Here is a 27352-nt window from a genome sequence, read left to right as displayed (position 1 = left end):
AAAGAGCCCCAAGCATTTTAACCTTTCTTCGTAGGGAAAATGTTCCAACCTTTTAATCATTCTAGCTGCCCTTTTCTGGACTTTCCCCTATGCTATAATATCCTTTTTGCGGTGCGGTGACCAGAATTGTACACAGTATTCCAAATGAGACCACACCATCGATTTATACAGGGGCATTATGATACTGGCTGATTTGTTTTCAATTCCCTTCCTAATAATTCCCAGCATGGTGTTGGCCTCTTTTATTGCAATCGCACACTGTCTTGACATTTTCAGTGAGTTATCCACCACGACCCCAAGATCTCTCTCTTGGTCAGTCTCTGCCAGTTCACACCTCATCAACTTGTATTTGTAGGTGGGATTCTTGGCCCCAATGTGCATTACTTTGCACTTGGCCACATTGAACTTCATCTGCCACATTGATGCCCACTCAGCCAGCCTCAACAGATCCCTTTGGAGTGCCTCACAATCCTCTCTGGTTCTCACCACCCTGAACAATTTAGTATCATCTGCAAACTTGGCCGCTTCACTGCTTACTCCCAACTCCAAATCATTTATGAACAAGTTAAAGAGCATAGGACCCAGTACTGAGCCCTGCGGCACCCCACTGCTTACCGTCCTCCACTGCGAAGACTGCCCATTTATACTCACTCTCTGCTTCCTATTAATTAGCCAGTTTTTGATCCATAAGAGCACCTGTCCTTTTACTCCATGACTCTTAAGCTTACTAAGGAGCCTTTGATGAGGAACTTTATCAGAGCTTTCTGGAAGTCAAGGTAAACAACATTTATTGGGTCTCCTGTGTCCACATGTTTGTTCACCCCCTCAAAGAAATGTAACAGGTTAGTGAGGCAAGATCTTCCCTTAAAGAAACCATGCTGGGTCTTCCTCGATAACTTGTGTTCATCAATGTGCCTACTCATTCTGTCCTTGATAATGGTTTCTACCAACTTTCCAGGTATTGAAGTCAGACTGAATGGCCTGTAATTTCCTGGATCTCCTCTGGAACCCTTTTTAAAGATGGGGGGGTGATATTTGCTACCTTCCAGTCCTCAGGAATGGAGGCAGATTTCAATGAAAGATTACAAATTGTTTTCAGAAGATCCACAAGTTCAACTTTGAGTTCTTTCAGAACTCTTGGATGTATGCCATCCGGACTTATTAATTTTTAGTTTGTCTATCAGTTGTAAGACCTCCTCTCTTGTCACTTCAATCTGACTCAGGTCTTTCAACAGTCCTTCCAAAATAAGCGGTTCTGGAGCTGGCAAACACTTCTCATCTTCCACAGTGAAGACTGAGGCAAAAAATGCATTCAGCTTCTCAGCCATTTCCCTATCCTCCTTCAGTAATCCTTTTACCCCTTGGTCATCCAAAGACCCCATGGCCTCCCTGGCTGGTTTTCCCTGGCTGCTCTTTATGTTTTTTGCAATATGCTCCTCACAGTCCCTTTTAGCCTGCCTGATCACAGTCTTGCATTTGATTTGCCACAGCCTGTGTTCCCTTTTATTAATCTCACTTGGACTAGCTTTTCACCGCTTAAAGGAGTCCTTCTTACCTTTTACAGCTTCCATTACTTTGTTTGTTAATTATGCAGGCCTTTTCTTATACCTGTTTGTGCCTTTCCTAACTTGTGGTATATATTTTATCTGAGCTTCTAGGATTGTAGTTTTAAAAAGTCTCCAAGCTTCCCCAAGGGTTTTGACTGTATTTACCTTTCCTTTCAGTTTCCTCTTCACATGCCTCCTCATCTCAGAGAATTTACCCCTTTTAAAGTTAAATGTGGTCGTGCTGGTCTTTTGGGGCAACTCTCTATTTATACAAATGGTGAAATCAATAACATTATGGTCACTGCTCCCAAGCGATGCGATCACTTTTACAACCCTCACCAAGTCTTGGGCATTACTTAGGACCAAATCCAGGATCACCCCACCCCTGGTAGGTTCTGAGACCATCTGCTCCATAGCACAGTCATTGAGAGCATCTAGAAACTCAGCCTCTTTCTCTTGACCAGAACACATATTGAACCAATCAATCTGCGGGTAGTTAAAATCAACTATTACGACACAGTTTTTACATTTAGCTGCTATCTTTAATCCTTCCATCATATTATAATCATCCTCTATCTTTTGATTTGGTGGGCAATAAACTCCCATAGTTAAATTTCCTTTTGGGCCCTCTATTTCAACCCAAAGCATTTCTAGAAGGGAATCTAATTCTTTGACCTCAGTCTTACTGGACTGTATACCTTCTCTGACATACAGAGCCACCCCACCTCCAACCCTTCCCTCCCTATCTTTCCGATATAACTTATATCCAGGAATCACTGTGTCCCACTGATTCTCCTCATTCCACCAAGTTTCTGAAATTCCCACAATGTCTATGTTTCCCCCCAGCACTAAACATTCCAACTCACCAATTTTATTTTGAACACTTCTAGCATTTCATACAAGCATCTATAATTTCCCAGGCAAGCTAGGCCCGCAACCTTCCTCCTGCCGCCTCGAGACTTTGGCAGACACTCCATACTGTTTGTCACCATCTCAGTGGACAACTCTGATCCACTACCTGGTAGAAAAGTAACAGCTAACCCTTCATCTCTTTGAGATGAGTCCTCCCGAACCAAAGACATTTCATCTCCTGTCGGCTTTCCCCCAAGATTTAGTTTAAAAACTGCTCTGCCACCTTTTTGATTTCAAGTGCCAGCAGCCTGGTTCCATCTGGGGACAAGTGGAGACTGTCTCTTTTGTACAGCTTTCACTTGTTCCAGAAAGCATCCCAGTGCCTTCTGTGTGGATGAGACGATGTTGTATGGAGGAAGGCTCCATACAACATCGTCTCATCCACACATTGAGACTTCTAATTTGTGCCTGTCTCTCCTGCCCTGCACATGGAACAGGTAGCACTTTTGAGAAGGCTACCTTGAAGATCCTGGACTTACGTCTCCCACCTAGCAGCCTAAATTTTTCCTCCAGGACCTCACGACTGCATTTTCCCATATCGTTGGTGCCAACATGCACCACGACCACTGGCTCCTCCCCAGCACTGTCTATCAGCCTATCTACTACATATGTAATGTCCACTATCTTCGCACCAGGCAAGCAAGTCACCATATGGTCAGTACGCAGTTTTGCCACGTGCCTAAGAATGAATCACCAACTACCAAGACCCCCCCCCCTCTCTCCCTGCCCAGGGATGGTTCCTTGGCGTGAAAGGATTCCCGCTCACCAACTGAAGAAGAGGTCTCTTATGAGGGCGCATTCCCCTTATCCTCAGCACGGTGCCATTTTCCCTCTCAACCCTCATGCTCCCTGGCAGCAACAGGGCTGCCACGATGGGAGCTGGGCTCATCTAATACATGCCCGAGAGTCTTCTCGGAGTGCCTAACTGTCTGTCTCTGCTTCTCCAGGTCAGTCACCTCGCCCTCAAGGGTGTGAACTCGTTCCCTGAGGATCAGGAGCTCCTTGCATCGAGCACACAACCAAGACTTCTGTCCTCTGGGCAGATAATTATACATGTGACACTCAGAGAAAAACACTGGAAAGCCCCCAGCCCCCTGCTGGCATTCTACCCTCATGATAGCTTTTTTTCAAAAATATACAGTCCCCTTTCAAATCCTGTTTGTTTATGTGGCTCCCCTTCTGGAGGATCAACTTACCTTATTGGGAGCACAAGGAAATTAGGGATCTGGCGGCTTAATAATGCAAAGAGGGTGGGGAACACAGCCACTCCTAATCTATCAGCTACAATCGCCTTCACCTTCAGTCCACTCAAACCAAGCAGACAGCAGTTCTTCAGCAACCACAAACTCAGAATTTTCAGCAGTCACACAAACTCAGAAATTCTCAGCAACTTCCCCAGCTTATATCACTTATTCAATGAAATATGAATTAAACATTTAAACAATTCATCAGTTCAACAATTTGAACAATTAAAACAATTTAAATTAAAATAATTTGGTGCTAATGTCATTTAATTTCCAATGGCGTTTAGTACTCTTAGGTATCCTTTTATGTCACTATATTAGTAATTCAGCTAAAGGCAAATAATGTTGTCTTGCAGGCCTTGTGGACCTGGTGCTACAAGCTGTGGCTGGATGGCTTAGATTGAGTAGATTGAAGCTCAATCTAGTGATGACAGAGGTCCTTTGCTTGAGTTGTGGAGGTCTGGGAAGGGAAATTCCCCTACCGATGTGTGACGGTGCGCCACTGGCAATGGCACACTAGGTCAAGAGCTTGGGGGTGCTACTGGAACCTGCCTTGACAATGGAGGCCAAGATAGCAGTCACTGCTAAATCCATGTTTTTCCATCTTAGGCAGGCAAGGCAGTTGGTCCCCTTCCTGGAACACGGTGACCTGGCAACAGTGATCCATGCAATGGTTACCTCAAGGCTGGACTACTGTAATGCCCTCTACATGGGGCTGCCATTGTGCTGAACCTGGAAGTTGCAGCTAGTGCAGAACGCGGCCGCCTGGCTGTTATTGGGGCTTCCCAGGTGGGAGTACATTCAGCTGGGACTGTGGGAACTGCACTGGCTGCCAATAGTATACTGGATTCATTACAAGGTGAGGTTATTACTTTTAAAGCCCTATATGGCCTAGGACCTGCCTACCTTAGGGACGGTCTCTCCCCACATGTTCCCCAGAGAGTACTCAGACTGGGATCACAAAATCTATTATAATCCCTGGGCTGAAGGAGGCCCGATTGAAATCAACCAGAGACAGGGCCTTCTCAATTGTAGACCCCTGCTGGTGGAACCAACTGCCAGATGAAGTGAGGGCCTTGCGGAACCTTATGCAGTTCCGCAGGGCCTGCAAGACTGTCTTCTTCCGGCTGGCATTCAATTGACTCGGCAAAAGTATTTAAGAGAAGTGGAAGAAGGCCATCACCACCAGAATAGCACCAACTCAATATCTGTTTTTTCTGTTTTAACTGTTTTAATCATTGTATATCTATTTTATTACTGAATGTGTAATTTTAATACTCATTAATTTACTTGTTTGTGGGATTTTATGTTGTGAGCCACCCTGAGTCTGCTTTGGCCGGGAGGGCGGGATATAAATAAATAACATCGGGGAGAGCACCGCCACCTGAGGCACAATGCAATTAAACGGGTGTCTCTGGGATGACTGTCCCCCAATTGCCACCCTTTGTCTCTTATAGAGGAAAGAGGAGACCCATTGTAAGGCCAACCCCTGAATCCCTGTGTCAGTGAGAGGGTGGGTCAGCAACTGATGGTCAAGTGTATTAAATGCAGCTGACAGATCTTACAACATCAGTACTGCCAAACCGTCTTGGTCCAGATACCGCTGGAGATCATCCACCAGGGTGACCAGTATTGTCCCTGTCCCATGACCTGGGTGGAAGCCAGACTGTTGGGGGTCTAGGACTCATCTTTTTTCCAATGGTTCTTCCATTTGACTAAAAAGGGTAAACACTGGAGTACATTTCACTTAGCAAGTTACAGAAGAAGAAGCAGAACTATTGTATGTAGCCATTGGCCATCACAATACAAGGTTAAACACAGTATATTTAGCAAGTTACAATTTTTCTCAAAATTCTACATTTTTTGCCAAAATTGGTTTACAATAGGCCATATGAACATATGAAGCTGCCTTATACTGAATCAGACCCTCAGTCCATCAACAGTCATTATTGTCTACTCAGACTGGCAGCGGCTCTCCAGGGTCTCAGGATGAGGTTTTTCACACCTATTTGCCTGGACACTTTTGAGTTGGAGATGCCGGGGATTGAACCTGGGACCTTCTGCTTACCAAGCAGATGCTCTACCACTGAGCCACAGTTCCACCATATACTAAGAAGAAGCCTTTTCTCATTGAAATTGCCAATACTAGTATTTCAAAATATGGTGACCTGGCAACAGTGATCCATGCAATGGTCACCTCAAGTATTATGGTCCATGCAATTATTACGCCATCTATATATGAGCTTTAAACCATTCTTTCTGAAATTGACATTAGTACTCAAAATATTATTGTACATTTTACCCATAAGTTAATTGCAATTTACTGCATTAAATCTGTCTGTCATTTTTGCTGTTAATTGGTTCCTTAGGATCTAATTCCAACAGAATATCATAACATCTTGCTAGTAGCACTTTAGTTAGTCCTGAATAAATCACTACTTTATCAAATGTAGATAATGTGACCTGGTAGACATTATATACATGGACTTTCAAAAGGCTTTTGACAAAGTACCTCACCAAAGACTCCTGAGGAAGCTTAGCAGTCATGGGATAAGAAGACAGTTTCATATATGGATTAATAACTGGTTAAATCACAGGAAGTAGGGAGTAGTCATGAATGGACTCTTCTTACAACGCAGGGAAGCAAGCAATGGGGTCCCACAAAGGTCGCTATTAGGGCTATTTAATTTGTTTATAAATGATCTGGAACTGGGAGTGAGTACCACAGTGGCCAAGTCTGCGGATGGCACGATCTATTAAGGATGATGAAAACGAAGGCTGACTGTGAAGAGCTCCGGTAGAATCTCTACCAACTGAGTGAGTGGGCAACAAGGTAGCAAAGTTGAAGAACAGCGTAGGTAAGTGTAAGGTGAAGCACATGGGAGGGGGAAATCCCAGCTTCATGCATATGCTAAAATGGCATGAACTTGCTAAGACTGAGAATTAAAGAGCCCTTGGGGTCGTAATGGGTAACTTAATGAAAGTGTCAACCCACTGTGCCACTGCAGTGAAAAAGCACAAAGGAAACTTAGGATGAGATATGACACAAGAGAATTCCGATAAGTGATCACTATCACTAAATTCATTTATAGCAGTTTCTAGCTGGGAAAGACAGAAGGCAAATGAAGAAGGGGGCAGCAAAAGATGAGATGGCTGGACAGTGTTACTGATGTAACTAACACCAATTCGAGCAGACTTTGGAGGATGGTGAGTCTGGCATGACTTTGTCCATGGGGTTGCGAAGAGTTGGACTCGACTGTGCAACTGAACAACAACAACAAAATCCATATCATACTTTATAACACGAAATACATTGAAGTTGGTGGTTAAATAACCAATCATAATAGCACATCAAACCTTGATTCACTCTTATACTATGAACTCCATGTCTGAAATTAATGTCTTTGAAATCGGGTTCCAATTGGATGCAGCCAACAGACTGAAGAAGAGTAATTGAAACGCCTTTGGAAATGATCTAGAATGGAGGTATTTGTGACTGAAGGATTTTGACAACTATCTCTCTAATTCTAACTTTGAGAATATAGAGGACTTTATATATATACACAAAATTCATAGAGGACAACTGGATAAGCATGTACTTCTGTACTCAAGATTTTATAATGTGTTTATGAGCATAGTTGTTTATATGGACTGAATTTGATGTGCTATTGTGATTGGTTGTTTCACCACCAACTTTAATATATTTCTTGTTATAAAGTATGAAATGGAATAGAAACTGCTATATGTGAATTTAGTAACAGTGATTGCTTAGTGGAATTCTCTTGTGTCACAGCAGTGAAAAAAGGCAAACTCTCTGCCAGAGATTATTAGTAAAGAGATTGAAAACAAAATGGCCTTGTATAGATCTATATTGCAACCTCATTTGGAAGACTGTGTGCAGTTCTAGTCACCATATCTTTAAAAAGTCACTGTAGAGCCAGAAAAATTACAGAAGAGGGCAACCAAGATGATTAATGGGCTAGAGTCACTTTCCTTTGAATAAATGCTGAAGAGTCTGGGACTTTCCAGTTTAGGAAAGAAACAACTAATAGGGAACATGATAGAAGTTTATGAAATCATGCATGGACTAAAGAGAACAGATAGAGAGATTTTTCTCTCCCCGCCCCCCCGCACAAACACTAGAATTAGAGAAATAGGGAAATTAGACAGATGCATAGAGGTTAGGTCTATCAGAGGTCACTGGTCATTATGTGTAAAGGGAATCTCCATATTCAAAGGTAGTAAACCTCTGGAGATAACATCAGTAGAAAGCCTCCGTCTCTGTGTCCTGTTGTTGGCTCTTCAGAGTAACTGGTTGAGCACTATGTGAGACAGGATGCTGGACTAGATGGGCCACTGGTCTGACCCAGTAGGGTTCTTCTTATGAGCTAGCCCCCTCATGTTGACATCCCATTTACATGCATTGATTTAAATCCGCTTTATTTCATCTGTAGATAGATAAACACAGTGCATTGTACTTTCTTACAGTAGATAACTGCATCACATAGCATCAGTGCAAGTATTTTCCCAATGGACTGCAAAGATGCTTTTTTTTCTTATACTTTTTAAGCAACTCATGAAAATGAAATCTGGGCACTTTTCTAAGACATATGTTTTTATTCTCTCCATAACCATAGTGCTTGATTATGCCTTCTCCATGGTCTGCAACAGAATTGTGGGTAGTGCTTAAGAGACAACCTAGTGACAGAAGGATTTGTTTGTTAAATGGGTGCAGCCTAGAACACAGAGAACTCATCTCTGAAATTTAACATTAGTAGGACTCAGCGGCGTCACTAGGGCGGGGCCAAGGGGGCCATCGGCCCTCCCCCAGAGCATTCTCATTGGCCCCAGGCACTGACCCATGGTCCCCCCCAACAGGAAGGGGCTGGCCCTGGGACTAGAACGCTGCTGCTGTGTGTGGGCTGGCCGGGATTCTGAAACCGGGGCCGCGCTGCCACCGGCTCAGCTAAAAGCGTGTGGGTGTGTGGGGGAAACTTAAATGCTGCAAAACTGGTATCTTGGATTACGGATGAGGGAGGGGCCATGTGAAGTGGGCGGGGTTGTGTGCGGAGGGGGTGACGCAGCCCTCCAAAAGGGGTGATGCCCAATGGGGGGGGGTGACTTGAATCAGTTACACCCCTGGGTGCAACCCACCCTAGTGACGCCTCTGGTAGGACTCTGCTTGGCAACCTGTTCATATTGCACAGTTTTTCATCATTTAGCATTACTCTGTAAAGTGAATTAAAGTGATCTATTCCTGATATTAGGCTATTGCCTATAAACACTATTGCCCACCCACCCCTCAGATGAAACACCACACAAGTTATGGGTTAAACTGGGACTTTATTTACACAAAAGCTGATCTGCACCATTACATACATCATAAAGCACGGGTTGCCTTGAGCTTGCAAAGCAAGCTTCCTGACAGGGCAAATCCACCCCGGCTCAGGGCCAGGTCCGGAAACTTCTGGACCCTACCCATCACGGCCCGCATACCAGTGCGTAGAGGGGATGGGCGCACATACCCCCGCTCCATGACTGTGAAGCCTTAGGGCCGATCGCATGCTCCCCCAACCCCAAAGAGGCCCCCAACCAAGCCACCCGGACTGCCAAGCCTCTAGATAGCCCAACTGAGGACTCCCCTCCATAGTTGATATCTCGGGGTGCTTGCTAGTTCCAAATCCTTTTAACCCGTGCTTTTCCCACCTTCCCAGTCAGGGCCTAACTAGTGACACCAGGCCTATTTATGCCTCACCCCCTATGACCATGTGGAACAGGTGAAAAAAGACCCCCTCTATGGCCAATCAGAGTGAGGCCCAAAAAATTCCTGCTCAGCCCCATCACTGGCGACTAGCTGATCTCACATGGTCTTACCAAGAGGGTGGGTGGGTGGGAAGCTTGCTTCGGGAAAGACTGATCCGGGGGTGTCTGTTGCCTTACGTGACAAGCCAGTCACCTCCTGGATTGGCTAGATCTCCCACATTGAGCATGAATAGGCTCATCCCACCCCTCGTGGTTTCATTTGAGGAAATGGGGTGTGGTCAATCTCCACGGCTGCTCCATGGCACCCACCAGTTATCTGGCCAAGGACCAGAGGCCAGATCTTCCTGGCATGGTACTGCAGGACTGTAGGGTGTAGTTATTAACCAACCTGATATTATGTTTTAATTACTGTATCTGATTTTTTTACTGAAGTAAATGTTTTAACAGTTAATCTTTTTATGGAAGTGCTATTGTGATTTATATGATGAGCCTGCTCATGGGATAGGGCAGGATAAAAGTATCACTCAATAAATAAATATCCTGCTTTTCTGTACAAAGGGATATCAAGCTGTCTAACAGATTAAAACATACATAATAAAATCACATATCAATAAATTGAGTAGGACAAACACATCATGCTCTATAGATTGTACTGTTAGAAACACTTAAATAAGAACATAAGAGAAGCCATATTGGATCAGGCCAACAGCCCATCCAGTCCAACACTCTGTGTCAACCAGTGGCCAAAAAACCAGGTGCCATCAGGAGGTCCACTAGTGGGGTCAGGACACTAGAAGCCCTCCCATTGTTGCCTCCTCCCAAGCACCAAGAATACAGAGCATCACTGCCCGAAAAAGAGAGTTCCATCAATACACTGTGGCTAATAGCCACTGATAGACCTCTGCTCTATATGTTTATCCAATCCCCTCTTGAAGCCATCTATGCATGTAGCTGCCACCAACTCCTCTGGCACCCTTTGGGTGAAGAAGTACTTCCTTTTATCCGTTCTAACCTGACTGCTCAGCAATTTCATTGAGGGTCCACGAGTTCTTAAATTGTGAAAAAGGGAGAAAAGTACTTTCTCAACCTTCTCTATCTCATGTATAATCTTGTAAACCTCTGTTATGTCACCCCTCAATCAACATTTCTCCAAGCTAAAGAGCCCCAAGCGCTTTAACCTTTTTTCATAGGAAAAGTGTTCCAACCCTTTACTCATTCATTCATCCTATTAATTTGCCAGAGTTTTTTTTAATCCACAAGAGGATTTTACCCCATGACTTGTCCTTTTACCCCATGACTATTGAACTTACTTAGGAGTCTTTGATGAGGGACTTTATCAAAAGCTTTCTGGAAGTCAAGGTAAACAACATCTATTGGGTCCCCCTTATCCACATGTTTGTTCACCCCGTCAAAGAACTGTAACAGGTTAGTGAGACAAGATCTTCCATTACAGAACCCATGCTGAATCCTTCTCAGTAACTTTTGTTCATCAATGTGCCTACAAATTCTCTCTTTAATACCAGTTTCCACCAAATTTCCCAGTATTGACATTGGACTGACTGGCCTGTAATTTCCTGGAACTCGTCTGGAACCCTTTTTAAAGATGGGGGTGACATTAACTACCTTCCTGTCCTCAGGAATGGAAACAGATTTTAATGAAAGATTACACATTTTTTGTCAGGAAACCCACAAGTTCACCTTTGAGTTCTTCCAGAATTTGAGTTCTTCCAGAATGCCTCACTAACCTGTTATAGTTCTTTGATGGGGTGAACAAACATGCGGACAAAGGGGACCCAATAGATGTTGTTTACCTTGACTTCCAGAAGTTCCTCATCAAAGGCTCCTTAGTAAGCTCAAGAGTCATGGAGTAAAAGGACAGGTGCTCTTGTGGATCAAAAACTGGCTAATTAATAGGAAGCAGAGAGTGAGTATAAATGGGCAGTCTTTGTAGTGGAGGACAGTAAGCAGCGGCGTGCCACAGGCCTCAGTACTGGGTCCCATGCTCTTTAACTTGTTCATTAATGATCTGGAGTTGGGAGTGAGCAGTGAAGTGGCCAAGTTTGCGGATGACACTAAATTGTTCAGGGTGGTGAGAACCAGAAAGGATTGTGAGGCACTCCAAAGGGAACTGTTGAGGCTGGGTGAGTGGGCGTCAATGTGGCAGATGAGGTTCAATGCGGCCAAGTGCAAAGTAATGCACATTGGGGCCAAGAATCCCAGCTACAAATACAAGTTGATGGGGTGTGAACTGGCAGAGACTGACCAAGAGAGAGATCTTGGGGTCGTGGTAGATAACTCACTGAAAATGTCAAGACAGTGTGCGATTACAATAAAAAAGACCAACGCCATGCTGGGAATTATTAGGAAGGGAATTGAAAACAAATCAGCCAGTATCATAATGCCCCTGTATAAATCGATGGTGTGGTCTCATTTGGAATACTGTGTACAATTCTGGTCACCACACCTCAAAAAGAATATTATAGCATTGGAAAAAGTGCAGAAAAGGGCAACTAGAATGATTAAAGGTTTGGAACACTTTCTCTATGAAGAAAGGTTAAAACGCTTGGGGCTCATTAGCTTGGAGAAACGTCAACTGCGGAGTGACATGATAAAGGTTTACAAGATTATGCATGGGATGGAGAAAGTAGAGAAAGAAGTCCTTTTCTCCCTTTCTCACAACACAAGAACTCATGGGCATTCAATGAAATTGCTGAGCAGTCAGGCTAAAACGGATAAAAGGAAGTACTTCTTCACCCAAAGGGTGATAAACATGTGGAATTCACTGCCACATGAGGTGGTGGTGGCTACAAGCATAGCCAGCTTTAAGAGGGGATTGGATAAAAATATGGAGCAGAGGCCCATCAGTGGCTATTAGCCATGGTGTATATATATGTGTGTGTGTGTGTATGTGTGTATTTGTATTATATGTATATGTGTGTGTGTGTGTGTATGTATATACACACACACATATATTTGCCACTGTGTGACACAGAGTGTTGGCCTGGATGGGCCATTGGCCTTATCCAACATGGCTTCTCTTATGTTCTTGGACATATGCCAACTGGGCCTGGTGGTTTATCAGTTTTTAAATTGTCTATCAGTCATAGGACCTCCTCTTTCATCACCTCAATCTGACTCAGGTCTTTCAACACCCTTCTTGAAATCAGCAGTTCTGGAGTGGTCAAGCACATCTCATCTTCCATAGTGATGACAGAGGCAAAAAATGCATTCAGCTTCTCAGCCATTTCCTTATCGTCCTTCAATAATCCTTTAACCCCTTGGTCATCGAAGAACCCCACTGTCTCACTGACTGGTTTCCTACTTCTAATGTATTTGACAAATTTTGTATTGCTGTTCTTTATGTTTGTTTGTTTGGTGTGTTTTTTTTGCAATCTGCTCCTCATAGTCCCTTTTTGCCCACCTGATCACAGACTTGCATTTTATTTGCTACAGGCCTTTTTCTATACCTATTTGTGTCTTTCCTTACCTGTGGTATATATTTTATCTGAGTGTCTAGTATTGTAATTTTAAATAGTCTCCAAACCTTCCCAAGGTTTGACCCTTTTTACCTTTCCTTTCAGTTTCCTCTTCATATGCATCCTCATTGCAGAGAAGTTACCCCTTTTAAAGTTAAAACTGGTTGTGTTGGTCTTTTTCGGGCAACTCCCTGTTTATACAAATGGGGAAATCAATAGACATTTCTTAACCATTCTTATAGATTCCTGTCTGATAACTGAATACAGAGAGTCCAAGGAGAGACTGAGGAATTGTAGCCATTACTCAACAAGTTTAGCCCAGTCAGAAACTTGAGTCCTCTCTAACTAAGCTAAGGTAGCCCTCTTGGATTTCGAAGTGTATAATTTTAACTTTAAGGGAAAAAACCTTCAACCAAGTCCAACCTTCAAGAGATAGTTGTCCCAATTCAACTCAGAAGGCTTAAGAAAAATTGAATCCAAGGACTCCCCAATTTTGTCAATCCACATACCAGCCCCATATAAACTTTACTCAGTCACCTTGGTGTTAAACAATTTGATGGTAGCTGGGATATACGGAGCCCTAGATGAATAAAAGAAATAACAGATAATATTTGATGCCGCCATAGTCAATCTTTTAACATGAACAGCTTGCACTGACCAAGTTAATCTCTGATCAAACCAGATCCCTAAGTATCTAAAATAGGGGATCTCCTCAATACTATTACCATGAATTTTCCCCTTGTGGCGTACATGAGATTTCCACAAAAAACCCAACAATCTTAGATTTTTTTTTTATAGTGAACTATCAGACTTCCTTCCAGACTGTAAGAGGACTTCCAGACTATAAGAGAAGACAGTCCTGATGCTGTTTTTGAGAGAAGAACTGCATCATCAGCAAAAAGTAGGATAGAAACTTTAATGTTAGCAATGGATGGAGAACAACAGTTCTGGTCAGAGACAGCAGAAATAATATTGTCAATATATAAACAATAAAGGGGGCAGCATGCACCCCTGGTGCACTTCCTGCTGTAGAGAAATTAGGTTGGAAAGCTGTCTGTCTAACCCATAGTGGGTTTATGCAATAGAATTAGAATACAGAATCTCAATCAAAGCCAACGGTCTATTGTCAGTAGGCATTAGTTTCAGCTTGTGCCACAATCAGGCATGGATATGGTATCAAAAACTGCCTTTAAATCCATGAAGGCAGCAGCAAGGATCCCCTGACTCTTGGTTGCATATTTATTGATTAAGAACCATAATGTCAGAAGACGACTACCAGCTCTCTGCCTGAATCTGGCCTGTTTCCTCCCCAAGATTTTATTAGTCACCAACCAGTCTACAAGTTGGTAATATAGGGATTAAACATAAATCTTCTTGGCCACTGATAAAAGACTGTTTGGCTTGTAGTTGGATGGGTCCACTTTGTTTTCCTTCTTATAAGCTGGTATTATGATAGCATGTCTCCAAGCGAATGGCATAACTTACATTTATCTGAGTGAATACAGTTGCCAATATATCCTTCCGCCATGAGATATTGGCTCTGAAGAGTTCTGGGAGAATTAAATCTGCATCAAGAGCCTTCCTCTTTTTCACATGAGAAATTAGAAAACTATTTCTAGCTTGTCAAACTGGGCGCCACTCCCATAATTCAGCTAGGCTCCAATTACTCTGATAATCATAGTTACTACAGGAACTAGTGAAGATATTAGCAAAGTGTTCCTCCCAGGTATGTGAGGAAATATGAGATGAAAGTGGGCTCCCAAGACATGTTCAGTTTCCAAAGATCACTCAGATTTCTATTTGTTCTGGCAGCTCTGATTAGCATCTGCCAATTAGTGTGGTAAGCTTCTTTACTCTTGCATATAGCTTGTCTATAAGGTTTTTCCCCAAAAAAGAAAACATTGTAATGTAGTTAAAGAGCTAGCACACCTGTATTCCATAAGTGCCTGATAGCAAAAATTTTTTAGACACACTCAAGCTAAAACCAGGGGGGGGGGGCTGGAGGGGGGGGCAGGTTTTAGGGCATTCTCTTGATAGATTGGTTTTTTCAAGCGCACTCATTTTTGTACTGCAATTTTCTAGCTAGAGAGCAGGTCACCAGCTCTCCATTTCTCCTCCCTCTTATTTAAGGCCAATGGGCAAGTAATAAATCCATCTGGCCCTATGCTACAGCCTGGCTGATGTTACCTTCAAGTCGCCTCTCCCACAGTTTCACACAGACAACCCTTATCTCTTCCCAGAGTAGTGTGAGAATGTTTGATGTTTCCAAAAGTCTAAAATTCCTTAGCAATAAAATAGATAGTTGGTTAGTAACCTTTGAACCCGTGACTCAAGTATGCATCTGTATGGTAACCTGTGATTATATCCTATATAGCTACTGTGTTACTGTTTGTACGTCATTACTCCCAAGGCTTGTGTCCTTGGTACAGTTCCTGAGTTTCTAACAATAAACCTGCTTTTGATTTAAAACAAAGGACTGGTTATTAAGAAATATCGGCGCTTGACAGGTTTAGAGTACAAGGCAACAAGTGAGAGTTAATTTGATCTAGTTTACGGCAACTATCATGCATGCGAGATGCTTGAGTTATTTCTCTCTTAAGAGCACAACATTTATCTGAGAACATCAAGGTTCTACACTAAGTATATTTTTCAGAACTCCATTGATTGCTGCCAGTTTGTTATTGTCTTGACAAAGAGGTATCAGATGACTATTCTGGGCACCAAAATTATTAGGCAAATTTATTAATAGACCTAAGGGAATGTGACTGCTAGCAACAGTTTCCCCCCACTTCAAGATAGCTTACCCAATCAATCAAATCAGCAGAGATAAGAAAATAACTGGAAACACTTGCTCCCAAACTGTTCAAACAGGTAAACTCCCTGTGGTCTACTCTCTCATTAAAACCATGTTAAATAATCAATTTTCTGCTGTTTATAACTGGGGCTACTAATTTATCATATAAATTGATCTTGTTATTCTTAGAGGATCTATAAGGGTGGTTAAAACAACTTGTTTCGTCTATAATAATTCTCCTGCCGTGGTGGCAAATCTGACCATCCTGATCGGTTGGGGTTCAGTGGGACTGTGGGGTATCAGCCTTTGGCCTGTCAAACTATTAATCAAGAGTACATGTGTGCCATTGGTTGAGTCCGCTCCTCTCTCCCACCTGAATGACTGTTGCTAGTCAGCAAAGCTGATTCTGTCAGTAAAACACAACCAAAATTAGTTCTGTTAGTTACTGTGGGAACATATCACATGTCAGTCATTGCCTCTGGTCTCCCATTGGCTGACTCCCCTGCACCCGCCTACTGCTGGAGGTCACTCAAAATTGCAGCTGCTCTCCAGATGGCAGATATCAGCTCCCTTTGTGGTAGGGAGGAGTGAATGCCTTCATTTGGATGAGTGGGAAGACAGCAGGGATTGGGGGGCACTCATTGTATAGCCCATTGTATTTTTCTTCCCTATGGGCCTTACTCCTAGTTCTTTAATATCCCCAGAGACACAAGATGAGAGACTTCTGGAGCAGTGCCAATACATGCATTAAAATCACCCATCTAAATAAAAGATGCCTCAGGATATCTGCAAGTCAAGTAATGTATGTAGTTATCAAACTGATTCCAAAAAGTAACTGTTGAGTTTTTCACTAGCTGCAGAGGCAAATAAACATTAAGACCAATGTTAAGCAGCCTGTCTCAACAAGAACTGCTAATGCCCAAAGTGGGAAATTAGGAAGTGGGAAGTTTAAAACATGAGATATCAAATTAGGGAGACACCCCCCCCCCCCAAGAGTCTTCCCTTACAATCAGATTGAATAGCATCAAGTGAATAAGCCTAAAACCCAGCGAACAAGATTTCCTCTAGGGCCCAGGTCTCCTGAAGAAACACAAGTCATTTTGTGCCAATAATTCTTTAATTTCTGGGGAGGAGCTTTTCAGTTTCCATCAAGCAATGTTCCAGGAGAGCAGTTTCAAACATGTCAATTTTTGGTGCATTTTACACATTTTCCAGTCATTGGCTGGCATGGATTTGTTGAAAAGAATCATTGCAGGATCTAGTTTGTTCAGTTACACCATTAGATTGTTAGTTTTGAGTGGAAAATAAGATTTCTATTTAGCACCAAGAAAAAGGCCATATACCGTAATCCTGTTGAGCATCCATGCCAGAACATATAACACAGATAGAACATTTATATTAGCCTGGCAACTCTGCATTTCATCAATCGGAACTAGAAATCCCTGCTTTGTCAGTGGCTTGGTAGGGGTCTCCAGATTACTAATAGCTGACTACTAGGACATTGGGCAAATTCAGAGGAGTTAATGTCTATTCAGAGAGCCAGTTTGGTGTAGTGGTTAAGTGTGTGGACTCTAATCTGGGAGAACCAGGTTTGATTCCCCACTTCTCCACTTGGACCTGCTGGCATGGCCTTGGGTCAGCCACAGCTCTGGCAGAGATTGTCCTTGAAAGGGCAGCTGTTGTGAGAGTCCTCTCAGCCCCACCCACCTCACAGGGGGAAGGAGATAAAGGAGATTATGAGCCGCTCTGAGACTCTTGAGTGGAGGTCAGAATATAAATCCAATTTCTTCTTCTTCTTCTTCTATTCTAGAAAAAGAGAATTTTTTTCAAGGTTCTCTGAAGAGTTTTCAATTTATTAATTAGATGGGTTTGCTTGCCAAAAGGTAAAGCCCCAAATGATTCTATCAGATTTGTTTCATTGATTTGAAGTAAAATCCCAAAGCTGCCTCAGTAGTCTTGTCCTTTGGGGCCTTTATCTGATGATTAATAGAAAATAAGGAAGGAACAGTCACTTCCTCTGAAAGTGAAACAAGATAAATGAGCATAGGCTCTTCATTAGACTTTTTTTTCCTTTACAGCCTTTGCCTAGTTAGAGAAGACTTACTAGGTAGTCAAGGGACTAGCCTCTGTGTATCAAAAGCTCTATCAGGGTGCATATTGTATTGTTTGAGATGTGATACTTTAAAGCATATTAAAGATAGCAATCTTGAAGAATAAAAATAAAGGGCAATATAGTCCCCACAAATCAAAACTGGGATCCCTTCCACATATAGGAAGTCAATTAAACTTAAATCCTTGTTCAAAAGAAAAGCTAAATGCTGCTTAGCTTCCCATTTGTTGATCCAGGAGATAAGTGTATCACGATAAGGAAGTATATTTAAAGCTATTTTATTTTTCTTCAAAGAGAGAGGCACTAAATTAGCACAATTAGCACAAAAGGCCTTTTTTGACTTTGTAGCATCAGATGATGACTTTTGCCTGGGGTTCTATATATATATAGGTGTTGGCAATAAACTTTTGATTTCTCATTTAACTTCTTAGCATCTGAAAGTTTATTGTCTTGTTTTAGAGCATCGCCCTCCCTTAAAACCATAGAATGAAAACAAGATATTTATTTTTAGTTGATCTATCAGGTCATTAAGTTTGGAATGGATTTTTATGAGTGCCTCAATTATTGAAAAGCTTTGGCTACCAAGAATATTATAATCAAAAATTCCTTGATCCTCACAAGGACAATCACCAGTTGCATGAGGGCTACTCTTGAGACGACCAGGTAGCACTGAGCTAAGAATCACAGTGGGCATTGCAAGCAGAAGAAGGCTTCTAATGTCAGGGAGCAATCAGACAATCCTGGAGCATTTGATGAGTCCTCATCTTCAGATAATTTGAAGGAGTTGGGTGACAATTGGAGCAAGGTGGCTAACTGTCAAGTGCCTTGTCATTTTTTATATCTTGCTCTCTGAGATACTTTGCTCCTCACTGCTTTGCTTCGTGCTGCGCTTATCTCTATGTAACAATTACCAAATTCCTTCAGCCTGGTCTCAAGGGTTACCAGGGTAACCAAGTCACCTGGCAAAAGTCACCTGGTAACACATTACTCTTGTAGATTATGTGCACCTGCAAACAGAATGGGAAGAACTTGGAGGGAGGGATTGCTGCTTCCTGCTTTGCTTCAAAATTGTAACAGTTTTGACTAAAGCTATAAGAAGAGGAAGAAAGCCATCTAAGCCAGTTTTCGCAAGGGCTGTCCTGCCTTGGACTATCATGTTTCAATAAACTGTCATTTATGGAATGGACTGGTTGTGATCATTGAATTGCCGGGGTCTTGACATTGCAAAAACTCCCCTTTTCACCTTGGCACACCTTCCTATCGCTGACCATGTCAGACAAGGAGAAGACAAAGACTGTCCACCTTGCTGGTCTGGCACTGTCCACCTTGCCTGAGGACTTGTAGTACAAAGACTTGAAACTATCCCTGAAATGCTCCGCCTTGCAGTGTTGCAGTGAGCACATGATGCCAGACTGGGGGGGGGGGGGCATTTTGAGTTTGCAAAAACAATGCATCTAGTCCAGCAGCAATTCTGGTGGCCAGGACTACACAAAGATGTGTCCCAATACATGACTAACTGCCCTGTCTGCCTAATGGCAAAAAAGCAGGGGGGGGGGAACCACCTGCGGAACTCCAATCCCTGGAAATGGCTACACGACCTTGGAAATGTATCTTGATGGACTTCATTACTGACCTGCTCCCCTCCCAAGGGAAATCAGTGATATGGGTCATGGCGAATACCTTTTCCAAGCAAGCACACTTTCTCCCCTGCAAGCAGCTACCCACTGCCAAAAGGTTAGCCAAACTCTTCCTTCAAAACGTGGGGTACAGTTCACAGCCAAATTCTGGGGACAATTGCGCAAACTCACAGGTATTAGCAGGGGCTTAGCTCTGCCTACCACCCTCAGATGGACAAACAGACAGACCACACCACTGGTTCTGCTGCAGGCTGCTGACACACGACAATAGGGCAATGGTGGGGCACTTGCAGGACAGTTTCCTTCAGGGACTCCACATCCCTGACACAGGACTCCACATCTTCATGTGCACCAGCAAACTAAAATCTGCCTGTGAGATGCCAGACATCCAAGCCATCAAAATTTCCAAGGAATATAAGTCTGGCAGGGTCATGTGCCCATTCACCCACCCTTTAGTTCCGAATCTCCAAGTTTCTCCTCTTCTGGTTGTCCCAAACAAGTCCTAAATAAGTGAGTTACATTCTCAGCCCACTCTGTTGCAGACATGGATAACAAAATCATGGGTGGCCTGTCTTGTTTTCATAAGGAGGGGTTCTGGGCCTTAGGGTTGCCAACACCCAGGTTGTGACTGGAGATCTACTGTTACAACTGACCTCAAGGCAACAAAGATTGGTTCACCTGGATAAAATGCCAACTTTGGAAGATGGACAGTGTGACATTATAGCCCACTAAAGTCCTTCCCCTGCCCAAACACTGCCCTCCTCAGGTTCAGCCCCCCAAATATCCGGGTATTTCCCAACCTGGAGTCGGTAACCCTACTTAGCTCCCAATGCAAACTGAAATCTGGACCCCTTCCTGGAAGAACTTTGGTTGCTTGAACTCAGTTGCTGCCTCTGCTCTGCACTCTTACACAAGGGCAGCTTGGAGGGTCTGGGATGTTGCTCACATCCAGATCCTCTGTACTTAGGTAGATGGTACACTTAAGGGAGTGGGGTCGGGCACCCAAGACCATGGCCACACATTTGATGGCCATTTTGTTTTTTTTTCTTCTCTTAAGCCCTGTCCATCTCCAGGCAGCCAATCACCTTCTCCCTGCAATTGCTGGCAGTCTGCCACTTGAGCTTCAAGGCCCAGCTTTTATTTATTTATTTATTTTGTACATTTATAGCCTGCCCTTTCCTGTGAAGGGCTCAGGGCGGATTCCAACAAGCTAAATCATTAAAACCAACAATAAAACATCAAAATGGTTCAAACAATTAAACCAATACATTGAGTCAATCATTTAAGACGGCATGGATGGTATAAGCGCTCGAGGCGTAATTATCGTGGGCAGCCTAAGTTGCCCCAAGATGTCAACAGTATTGGCCCCAAATGAAGTGGCAGTCATTGCTGGGAGGCCAGTTGGATAGTACAGTAGGGTGAGGACGTCAGCTTGCCTCAACATAAGAACATAAGAGAAGCCATGTTGGATCAGGCCAATGGCCCATCCAGTCCAACACTCTGTGTCACACAGTGGCCCCAAAAAATTATATATATATATACACACACACACACTGTGGCTAATAGCCACTGATGGACCTCTGCTCCACATTTTTATCTAAACCCCTCTTGAAGGTGGCTATGCTTGTGGCCGCCACCACCTCCTGTGGCAGTGAATTCCACATGTTAATCACCCTATGGGTGAAGAAGTACTTCCTTTTATCCATTTTAACCTGTCTGCTCAGCAATTTCATTGAATGCCCACGAGTTCTTGTATTGTGAGAAAGGGAGAAAAGTACTTCTTTCTCTACTTTCTCCAACCCAACCATAGACCTGGTGGAACAGCTCCATTTTACAGTCCCTCTGGAATGGTAACAAATCTAGAAGGGGGTGAATCTCTGTGGGGGCTGATTCCACCAGGTCGGGGCCAGGGCCGAAAAGGTCCTGGCCCCAGTTGAGGCAAGCCGAACGTCCTTTGGGCCAGGAATGGTCAAAAAATGTTGGCTGGCCGATCACAATGTCCTTCGGGGCTCATATAGGGAAAGATGGTCCCACAGGTATGCCGGTCCCAGGCCGCGCAAGGCTTTAAACATCAATACTAAAACCTTGAAGCAGATTCGGTACTTGATAGGTAGCCAGTGAAGACTGCGCAGCATCGACCGACTGGTTGTCCGTAAAGGCAATTCAGTAAGCAATTGTGCTGCTGCATTCTGCACCAGCTGGAGTTTCTGGATCAGTCCCGAGGGCAAGCTTGCGTAGAGTGAGTTACAGTAGTCCAACCTGGAAGTGACTGTTGCATGGATCACTGTAGCTAAGTCCTGAGGAGCCAGATAGGATGCTAGTTGTTTGGCCTGCCGAAGATGGTAGAAAGCAGATCATGCAACAGCTGTGACCTGGGCCTTCATAGAAAGGGTGACATCCAGTATCATACCCAGACTCCTCACCTTCTGAGCTGGCACAAGAGGTGCCCAGTCTTGGCCCCCTGTGACTCATGAACAGGACCTCTGTCTTAGTTGGATTAAGCTTCAGTTGGCTCAGTTGTAGCCAACCAGCCACTGCTTCCAATGCCCTGATCAAATGGTCTGGGGCAGAGTCTGACTGGCCATCCATCATCAGATACAGCTGGGTGTCATCTGCATACTGGTGACAACCCAGCCCCAAACCTCTGGCAATCTGGACAAAGGGGTGCATGTAAATGTTAAACAGCATTGGTGAGAGACTAGCTCTCTGCAGTACACCACATTCTAGTGGATAACGCAGGGAGGTCTGCTCGCCAATTGCCACCCTTTGTCCCTGACCATGGAGGAAGGAGGAAAACCACTGTAAGGCTGACCCCTGAACTCCAATGTCGGAGTTTTAGAGGTTGTGTTTACCCTGGACTATTTTGGGGTTCTCCAGGTGGGGCTATTTGTTTCCTCTTCATGCTGGGACTTCTCTGAGAGGATGCTGTGCTTGGCTGATGTCACTCTTATTGGGCATGACGCAAACCTTTTCATCAAGAGGTCAACCAACAGGGATGTAGGGGCCAAAATCCACCATAATCCTCACTCCTATCCAGTGCATGCCTTGAGCGGTTTCTTAGCCATCTGTCCTCAGCTCCCTTACCTGCTGCTCATCCATGTGGATTGATCTCCTCTCACCAGGTTCTAGGTCATAGCAATTCTACATGTCTGCTTTGTGGCAATAGGACTCTCACTGAATGAATACGGAGGGCATTCATTGGGGCTGCCACCATCATGGATAAGCTTGGTTTGCCAGAGGTTTGCATTTGGGCTATCAACAGGTGGTGGTCTTATGTAGTTAGGTCATACATCAGACCTAGGCTTGTTTTGTGACTTGTTGTCTTCCTGGTTCCAGTGTGTCACCCAAAGTTCATCTGAATTTGCAGCCACAGAGTTGTTCAATGGGCCAGGATGGTATGCCATGTTGGATGGTTAGGGAACATCCTTTGGACTGGAGGGCTTCCTGACCATCACCTGGCTCAGGTGTCATGCCATGTGATAGAAGGAAATGTTACCAGCTATCCTGAGGCAGACCAGATGTTTTGGTCCATTGGATGTTATCATCATCAAGCTCAGAGAGAGAGTCTGGACTTTGCCTCACAATGCAAGCCAACCTGCACATGTCACACACTCAATTCCCCTCCATGCTGTTGTTGTGGTCTGACTCGCTGGAGAGGAGCAGTTGGCATGGGGCCCAGGACCCTGGGAAGGTCAGCCTAGTCAAAAGGAAAGTTACTTCTGGAATTCCGCAGGGCCTGCAAGGTGGAGGTGTTCCATCAAGTTTTCAAGCAATGGACAGTGACAGTAGCCAAGCTGGCACCTCACCTCATTTTTTTGTCCTTCTGAGCCCCCCCCCCTCCCCCAACGCAGTGGAACAGAAGAAATAGACACCAAATGAGGAGTTTATAAGATGTTTTAGCTTGAACGTTTTTATTGTTTTAAACATCTGTATTTGTATTCTGATGTTCATTGCCCAGAGCCCGGCGATGGAGTGATTAATTAAGTCAAATAAACAAGCAAGGAAACAAACAAGCAAATACCAAGGTGGCAGGTGACTGTGCACTTACAGCAGAAGGCTGGCTCATCCACCACATGGACAATGCATTCAGGCAGGAGGCCTTCTTCAAGCTTAATGTGCATATCTCAGACTGGAGCCAGGACTGTGGCTGCACAGCCTGTGGAGCAATCTTGGGAAATAGTTGCAACTGTTTGGCGGGAGGCAGTTGTTTTCCCTCATGTGCCTCTGATGGTGTTTTAGCATTGAGGAATTTGGGGGGAGAACTGAGCTTGCATGCCCAACACTCCCAGTCAGGGGTCCCTTTAAAGGACCATAGGGGTGGAGACGCCAGTAGGTATGCTTAGCTTAGGGGCTGTCAAACTTGGTGTGCCTCCTGGTGGCAGGGGAACATAAAGTGGCATGCACCCATGGGTATCCCTTCTGATTTTCTATCCACAGCAGGTGGACTGAGGGACAAGGTTTCCATTGGTTGCCAGGTGGGTTATCTGATGTCAGATTCAGCACCCCATGCTGAGCCAAACCTATAGCTGTAATGAATAAAGTTGTGGCCTTTTTTTACACCCCAGCAAGTGTGTCATCTTTGCATTGGCCTTTCCTCAGCTCTGACCCACCCAGACACTGCTGGCTCCACAAGCATCTTAATTAAAATAACATTTACTGTCGATTATTTATTAAATCTGATACAAAAGGACAAGTTTTCCAACCGTGAATGTTCTGTAGATTTAATAGTTGTGTAGATGCAAATTTTGACAGGTGCAACTTTTAAAAACTCCAAAACATTTTGTGTTTGATAGTGCATGAGATTCTGTCTACATGCATTCACTCTATATATGAACCAAAGAGTTGTGCCTGCTGAAATTTCTCCAGCTGTACATGCACTTTTTAGAAAAAGGATTTCCTAATGTTGAAAGGTTGGCTACCACAAATTAGTTACTTTTTTACCATATATTTTGCATTTGAATATGCAGAAACAAAGCCATATTGGATAGATACTTTGAGAGCCAGTTTGGTGTAGTGGTTAAGTGTGCGGACTCTTATCTGGGAGAACCGGGTTTGATTCCCCACTCCTCCACTTGCACCTGCTGGAATGGCCTTGGGTCAGCCATAGCTCTAGCAGAGGTTGTCCTTGAAAGGGCAGCTGCTGTGAGAGCCCTCTGAGCCCCACCCACCTCACAGGGTGTCTGTTGTCAGGGAGGGAGATAAAGGAGATTGTGACCCGCTCTGAGACTCTTCGGAGTGGAGGGCGGGATATAAATCCAATATCTTCTTCTTCTACTACTTCGTTGTGTTTTTGGATGTTTCAGTGTTCTGAGATTACAGCAATATTCAATCAATATTTTCAATTATTTAGCATTTGCTTAGAATGCAGTAGAGGTCCAAAAATATTGTATCTTTGATCTTCAAAGTGGTACATCCCTGACTTAGAATGTGTTGGACCACACAGGAAGGTTCCATAACTATACTGCAGACTAATAATAAAGCCATGCTTGTTAGCAAATAATTCATCTTTTCCAGAACAGGCAATGCCCTTTTGTTCAGACATCCAATATAATTAAATTTATGACTAAATAAATGTATTCAAGTCTTAATTAAAACACAGGCATGCCCTCTGTCTCATTTATTCATTCAGTGTGAGTAGGCTGTTAATTACCCAGTTAAAAACATCTTAATGGCTACTGTTCACTTCTAAACTTTATAGTTTGTATAAATGTGTTTTAAGGGTTCAAGATACAGAGATACTATGTAGGAGAATCAAACTAAATACATAATAATCTCCTTTCCATCTTGAGATAATTATCAACATCTCACCACGTAAGCTTGAGACCAGTGATCCCCAATATGTTGCAGATGGGCACTATGGTGCCCACTACTGTGTTTTCTGGCACCTACTTCCTTCCGCAAAGCAAGGTTAACTTTCCTCCAAATTGTAGCAGTGATTTAGAATAGCTTGAGAGGCATCGACAGGGAGCACGCATTCAGCAACAGCTGCCTCCACCACAGAAGGATGCTTGGCTTGAAACTTCCCAAGATTTTGTGACTCATGGTAGCCATTTTGTGAGTAACTACCCCCTCAACTTGGCAGTCATATTACTATCCCTTCCCAAAATTCAGAAATGGCCACAGGCTTAACAGGTTTGGGTCCCCAGCCTTAGGTCTTTATCTATAGATCAGAAGGCGGGGGAGGAGATGTTCTACTGATGAGCTTTGCCATAGTTCTGTACATATGACATATTAGTGTATTGGGTCAATGGGTAGAATAGAATAAGCATGTTGTTTCTGCCTCCAGCTTACGATCAAGTGTGCTGTCCAAATCCCTCCTGCATGCGTTTGCTACATACAGAAATGATGTGAACCCATGTACATGTTGTATATGAGTTCTATCTCCATATGCTCATGGGGGACACAAGATGCATACATGTAGGTTATATGTGCATAGATACGTAGATATTCAGGAGACCATGCATTGAAAGTGGAAGAAACAGTGCACTCACTCTTTCTCCCTCTCTCTGTGTGTTGCTGCCTTGGGAATTTTTTTTTTATTTTTTATTTATTCATGATTTGTATCCCGCCCTTCCCACAAGTGGCTCAGGGTGGCTTCCAGAAATTGGTCAAACATAAAAATTAAACAATTTTAAATATATAGACAATTAAACATTTAAAACAGTTAAAACCTTAAAAAACCAGTAAACATTCCAATTACATATAGAACAGACGTCTAGCAAGCTACATTGAGTTCTCATCTTAGCTAGGTGTAGGCTAGCCGGAAGAGGGTCGTCTTACAGGCCCTGCGGAACTGAACAAGGTCCCGCAGGGCCCTCACCTCCTCCAGCAGCTGATTCCACCATGTAGGGGCCATAACAGAGAAAGCCCTTTCTCTGATGGATTTCAAGCGGGCTTCTTTTGGCCCAGGGATAGTGAGGAGATTTTGTGTTCCCGACCTCAGTACTCTCTGGGGAACATGTGGGGAGAGACGGTCCTTCAGGTAGGCAGGTCCCAGGCCATATAGGGAACCATATTTGGCTGCAAGGAGACACATAAATATTTTAAATATATAAATAAACTGTCCTGTCTTTAATTACACTGTGTACAGAGCTCATGTGACACTACTTTGAATTCACTCCTGCATCCACTTAAGTAAAATCTACTTTCCTTGAGTTTTCAGGTTCATATGGAAGGTTCATACATACAGCAGATTGCCTCTTTCACTAAATGAAGCAACAATACCTTTCCCATTATTATGTGGGTCTTTAGCTAGGATTTTATGGAACTTATCTTAATTAGCAGAAGGAAGATGTTCACCTGGAATCATATGAGAGCCAAAGGAAATACGTTGCCAAAATTTCTTCTCTATGAATTTTGATATTGAATTTTCAGATATGTTGCCTAATATATTATTTTGATATATCATATGATTTTATAGTTGACGTACAAAGGAATTGTATATTTCACATTATTTGATAACTACCAAGCTGAAGTATGTCAGGCAATTGGACAAGGAGGATATAGATCATCTGAGTGATGGAATCTTACCTTAGAAGCAATTGTTAGAAAGCTTTTGCACCTTGATCGCACACCGATATAGACCTGGATCAATTTTATTATCAGCTACACAGGTCAATTTGCTTCTAAATCCAGAGTTGGAATTGATCTCATAAATAATAAATAATTGGATATGGGGGGGATGGAATTAAGAAATACAAGGATGGGAGGGAAGGTTGTGCTGTTATTAGAAATGAAATGGAAAGGCAACGAGGCAGAAAGACAGCAGGAAGATCATCACTTCTAAAAGTGAGAAGAATATAAAACATGTTCTGCTCACTTCCTAGGCTCTCGTAGGGCAGGGAATAGCTGAGCAGAAGAGACCACCAA

Source organism: Heteronotia binoei, chromosome 8 (assembly GCF_032191835.1).
Source record: "Heteronotia binoei isolate CCM8104 ecotype False Entrance Well chromosome 8, APGP_CSIRO_Hbin_v1, whole genome shotgun sequence".
NCBI classification, from domain to species: domain Eukaryota; kingdom Metazoa; phylum Chordata; class Lepidosauria; order Squamata; family Gekkonidae; genus Heteronotia; species Heteronotia binoei.
Note: the sequence above shows the minus strand (reverse complement) of the source record.